Source organism: Ursus maritimus, unplaced genomic scaffold (genome assembly GCF_017311325.1).
Source record: "Ursus maritimus isolate PB19 unplaced genomic scaffold, ASM1731132v1 scaffold_32, whole genome shotgun sequence".
Lineage (NCBI taxonomy): Eukaryota > Metazoa > Chordata > Mammalia > Carnivora > Ursidae > Ursus > Ursus maritimus.
The window spans coordinates 6859127-6865126 of record NW_024425786.1 but is presented as its reverse complement, the minus strand read 5'-3'; positions in this window follow the sequence as shown (position 1 = coordinate 6865126).

Genomic DNA, 6000 nt, shown 5'->3' with positions numbered 1-6000 from the left:
GGGCATCGACCCCCAATAAAACCAAGTACTGGTAACCTCAGTTGGCTGACAGCGCAAAGGACTCAGAAGTTCAGGGGAGTCCAGAACCCTCTTTCCCTTCCAGGCCTAGGACTCAGGGTAGTCCCAATCCTATCGCTTCGGGCCTGAGAGTCCAGGGAGAAGAGGGGAGGCCGGCTCTGCGTCTCCAGACAAGAGTGAGGTGACGAGGTGGGGAGAGGACCCGCTGAAGGCCGTCCCGCCCAGACGCACTTGGACCCTAGCTCTCCCAGCCCAGGACATAACGCCCAGTTCACCCAGCTCCCCATGCCAGGACCAACCACAGCAGGCAAACCAGGACGGCTGGGGACCCCCCCGACAGAGTTCCACCCCAAGCCTTTCCTGGCCCCGGCTCCACAGATCTGAGGCCTTGAGGCAGGAGATCGCCCTTCTGGCCCCTGTTTCTCCCAGGCCTTGCCCTGAGCTTCGGCTCCCTTTGCCACCCACACCTGCTTCCTGACCATCGCCTCTTTACCTCCAGCTACCTCTGGGCATCCTCCCACGTTCCACAGAACTCTCGAGTGGAGTTTCCCAGGCCCACCAGACCTGGCTACCCCCTAGACAAGGCACTGCTCCTCCCCACCCCGGTCTCTGAGGTTGAAACCACAGTGTGTCGTGCTGTGGCCTTCACTCACCGGCCACGACAGGGGTGCCTTTCCCAGAAGCTTGGGGCTGTCAGACTACCACAGAAGCCAGGTACGGCCCGGACAGGAGGCCCGGTCTGCCTCACTGGTCCCTCTGCTGCTCTCTGAGTGGTGGGTGGACTCTGCAGGCAGGATCGCTGGGCTGCAGGACTGGAAACAAGAGAGGCTCTGGGCCTTCAGCGTGAGAAGCGTCCCTGTCTCTTTCTGCCCTCTTGGGGTAGCAGTCCCCCCTCGGTACTGAGCAGCACCCCAGGGTCAGCAGGATGTCTCCTTTCCTTTGCAGAGAAGACCCAGCCTCTGCCCCCACATAAAAGGGAGCTATTAAAATGAGGTGTTATAGGGGCGCTTGGCTGGCTCAGTCGGAGCCTGTGACTCTCGATTTCAGTCAGAGTCGTGAGTTCAAGCCCCACATTGGGTGTGGAGCTTACTTAAAATAAATTAATTAAAATAAATTAAAAAATAAAATGAAATGAGTTATTCTATGTCAAATGGTTAGAACGATGTCCGACCCTTAGTAAGATAAGAGCTCAATATATGTGTATTATCATCACCGTCTAATGTAACCTTTACAACACTCCTGTGAGGTCAGGGTTATGCGCCCACTTTGCAGGTGAGGGAAGTGAGGCCGCCTGCCTGCGTTTAGGCAGTATTAAGTGGCTGAACAGGGATTTAAAGCTAAGTGTGTCGGAGGCTTGGTCTGGAGGCCGGCTTTGGATGCACACCACCCCACACACCACCCCTGGGCTGCCCCCACCCCCGCAGGAGGACAGGATGGGGTGCGAGGCTGCACCCGACGAAGACGCAGAGGTGGAGCCCGGGGCGGTTCCTCCCGGCTGGCCAGCCCCCTTCTCTCGCGGGGCGCCAACCTCGGGACCTCCTGTTGGGCTCCCGGGAAGCACAGGCGCCACCTGGTGGTCAACGCCAGCACTGTCCCAGCCGCGCTTAGCCGCGCTCAGCACGCGCTCCCTGCAGCGCGTGTGGCTAAGGTGTGCCGGGCGGGACTCTGCCAAGCTAATGATCCGGTGCCCACGGAATTCCCTTTCCTTCCTGCCCAGCTTCCTCCGGGGGTGGCGGCGAGCGCGGAAACCCTTGCGTTGCTGCGCTGGGGCCGCTGCTGGTTTGCGGGCAGGTATCGAGGTGGCAAGCTCATTTGCTGAAAATACTTGTTTCTCCACGCTTCCTATTCCTTTCTCAGTTCCTGCACGCAAGAGGCAGACTATTCCAGAGCCTCATTCTGGCTGAGGTTGGGGCTCGCAGCACAGCCCCAGCCTCTACCCCGTTCCCCAACCGCCAGCCTCTCGGGGCTCCTGGGCCCCGGCTGCTGCGGCTCCCCGCAGGGCTGCCCTCCCAGCTCCCCAGCTCCTTCCTTGCAGCCCTGTGCCATCTCTACCGGGGCATCTGGCGGTCCCCTCCAAGGGAATGTGACCCCGGCCCAACTTCCCGCCCAGCCTCGCCCGGTCCTTCACTTCCTTCCTGCCTCAGTGAAAGTGGTCCCTCTTCACCCCGTGGCCAAAGCAGAAACCCGCCTCACGGTTCACTTCTCTCTCCTCCCCACCACCACTGCAGGTGTCACCAAGCCTTGTGGTCTGTGCCACCATCAAGGGGCGGGGCTCTAAGTTTCACCCATTCAACATATGCTGTCAAATGCCACTAGACAGGGTCCTGTGCCCTGGGGATACTGCGGTGACCAATGTCCCTGCATTGGGGGGGGCGGGGCAGATGATTCAGAAATAAGAAACAAATGCATTCATAATACCTTGCAAGGTGGGTGGTACTTGGGAGAACAAAGCAGAGTAGGGGGCCACCAGACCAGGCGCCCCCCTCGCCCCCCCGCTTGGTCTCCACACCCCACCTCAGGCAGCTGCTGGTTGCCTCCCTGACTCTCTGGGCTACTGACCCCAAGCAAGGATTTCCCCTCCTTTCTCATTCCTCCCTCGGGCTCTGATGTTTCCTCACTGGGCCTGGGGTCCAACACCCCCACCTGGCCATCCAGGGCAGCTGCTGGCTGGTTCCCTGCTTCCTACCCCGCCCCCCCCCCTCCGCCCCGCGCCCTGCCCCATGCACTTTGGACTGAATTGTAAAGGAGGGAAGGGAAGGAAGGGGAGCAGGCAGACAGGGTAGTGATCCCTCAACTGGATATTTTGAAAATTTCAAACCCTCCAAAAAACAGAAAGAGTTCAGTGAACGTCATGCACCCTAAAGAAAGGTGTCTCCCGATAACAGAGGAACAGTCTGGTGGGAATTGAATGCAGTTGAGGGGTAGGAGGGAGGGGGATCGGGTGCTGGTGGAAGGGTGGGGCCTGGAGGGCTGTGTGGACAGTAGGGCAGGGGCAGGGAAGCTCCTCCATAGGCTGGTAGCTCTAATGGTCGAGTCTATGGACTTCTCTCCTGGGTTTTGTGCTTTTGTTCTGTGCAGTAAGAAGCAAGCTCATTGGCTGACGGAGGAGATGCTGAGAATGAGGGCAGGAAGTGAGGGTGTGGAAAGTGTCCCCAAGAGCCCCTAGCAACCCCCAGGAGTGGAACTGCGGGGCTGCAGAAGGCCCCTTGAGGTTTGGTGGCCATGCAGCCAAAGTGAGACCCATCCCCGTGGCTGCTTTTCTCCCAACTTTGGGCTTTGGTCCGAGTGGGTCTGCACCTGCACCCCTCCATCATCTCTTCCTGCCCCTTGGGCTGCTGCCCCTGCCCACCTGTCCTCACCCACAGAGCAGCGCTTGTTCCGAACACCCAGCCCAGTTACCTGTCCCCTAGTGACAGGGGTCACGTCCCAGGCTCCCTGTCTTTGGGATCTGGGCCAAGCGGAGTGGAGTGAGCTGGGTAGCTGGAGGCCTCCTTCCTGGGCCCTGAGAGGCACAGGGACAAGTGGTCCAGCCAAGTCTTGCCTGGGGGGCTTCCGATCCTGACACAACCAGGGTGGCTCCTCACCTCCCCCTGCCCAGGGCTTCTCTGGCTGAAGCTGATCTGAGCTGGATTCTCCCACTTTGTCACCTGGCACATTTCAGTCAAGGCTTCTGACCCCAGGGTCTTCTCTCTAATCTGTCCTCCAGCGCTCTTCTGCCCCTTCCCAGTCATGACCACTAAGTAACAAGCAGTGGTTTGCTCCCCGTGTTACAGACGAGGCACCTTTACACTGTGGACTTTTCCAGCTAACAGCAGCTCTAAGAGGTAGGAAGCAATTCCCAGGTGTTGGGTTTTTTGTTTTGTTTTGTTTTGTTTTGTTTTGTTTCCAGGAGGAAACAGAGTCTTGGCAGAGTAATTAATTTATCCAAGGTGGGTGGACCAGTAACTCACGGGTAGAGGCAGGATTCCACCCACTTCTGCCCATCCTGAGCCCACATTCTTTTCACGGGGCAGCTGGATTCTCCCTGAACATCTCTCGCGTTCTGGACGTGCATACGTAAGTTACCAAAGTTGGAGTGCTTGTAACACGGACACGGCACAGAAGCTTACAGGAGATCCTTGCGGCGTTTACTCTGCCGGGGTCCTGTTTCCCAGGGATAGCTGTGGTTGCAGTCAGGTGGCAGTCCATTCCTGCCAGCACCGGCTACATAATTGTGGGGCCTGGTGCAAAATGAAAAGGTGAGGCCCCAGGTTAAAAAATGATGAATAATTTCAAGATGGTGCCACAGACCAGTAAGTGGAGCCTGGGCCCTTCTACGTGGGGGGCTCTGTCAGGGCATGGGCCTCACGCCGCCACGGCCAGCTCTGCTCCCTGGTCTGCTTCTTCAATACACTCCTCAAATACGTCCAGGCCTTTAAATATGTATGAAAAGCCAGCGTCCTAACGTGCTGTTCTGCAACTGGCATTTGCTTTTGTATTTATGAAGAACGACACCTGATGCCGTGGCCCAGGCACTTTGCGTGCCTATCTGCTTTTCAGTGAGATGAGCAAGGGTCACAGGATATAGGCAAACTGTCCTTGTCCCCATTACACAGCTGAAGGAACAACAGGCAGAAGAGGAACAGCGGCTCGTCCAAGGCTGCAGTGTGAGTGGCGGACGGCGGACTGGAGGACAGGAGGTTTGGTCTGGGGTTTGCCCAGCGGACCTCATCCTGGTTCCTCCTGGGGCAGAGACTGGGTGATGAGCCGGCTTGCAGGTCAGCACGCGCGGGGCTCTCTCTCCTTGCTGCCAGCAGCTGCCTGATGCTTCGCCAGCGGGGCATGGGCCACGTTTACTTCATCAGTCTTCCCATGACCGACAGGCAGGTTACTTTCCAATTTCTCCATCTCATGACCAACCTGCGTTTCTGGGGAAAGGATGTTTCCATGCGGTGGGCTGGGAGCTTGCAGGCTGAGCTGAGCCCCAGCCAGTGGGAACGAAAAGTCCTCGGGAGAAAGAGAGGGCAGCGCCAGGGAAACGTTCCCCCTGGAACATGCAGGCCGAGGATGAGAGTGTGGAGGGTGCCGGCAGGTGCGGGAAGCTGCGGGGGGCCCCGTGTGTGTGTGTGTGTGTGTGTGTGTGTGTGTGTGTGCTCTGCGCAGGGGGGCTGGCTCTGGTCTGGGGGCCAGTGCGGGTGGCAGGACAAAATCACAGGAACTCTGGATCTCAGCTCCACAGCCGGTGAGAGAGAGAGCCAGCTCGAGTGCAGGGGGGTCTGGCCTGCTCCCCGTGCGTCCACGCCACCAGCAAGGTCTCCGGGGTGGCCCCCGCAGCTTCAGCGACAAGTAACCACACACGTGCATCACGTGACAGTTCCACAGGTTAGATGTGCCATGGGGTCTCACCAGGCTAAGATCAGTCACGGGGTCAGGGCCGCGTTCCTTCTGGAGACCCCAGGGGAGAATCCGTGGCCTGGTCTGTTCCAGCTTTTAGAGGCGCCCGTGCCCCTTGGCTTGTGGCCCTTCCTCTATCTTCTAAGCCAGCAGCAAAGCACCTCCCAACCTCTCCCCATCCAACGGGTTCCAGGAATTAGGGTGCAGACATCTTGGGGGCCATTTTATTCTGCCTGCCACCACATCCCCTTAATCAAGTTGGGGGCCACACATCTGAGACAATGAAAGAATTTTTAAAAACCTCTTAAAAAAAATAAACCTGTTGGAGTTATAATTTATGCAGTGCAAACTACATCCATTTAGAGTGTCCTGTTGGCTGAGTTTTGACACATGTATTTACCCTTGAAATATGGCCTCAGTCAGATTGAAGAACATTCCCGTCGCTCCTCAAGAGTCCTTGGGCCCCTTTGTATCTACCCTTCCCTCTGCCCCAGTCCCAGTAACTACTGATCTGTTGTTGTTTTTTTTTGTTGTTTTTTTGGGTTTTTTGCTTTTTGTTTTTTAATGACAAAACCCAGTATTTATTGAGAACAAAGAAAACCAGTTTGC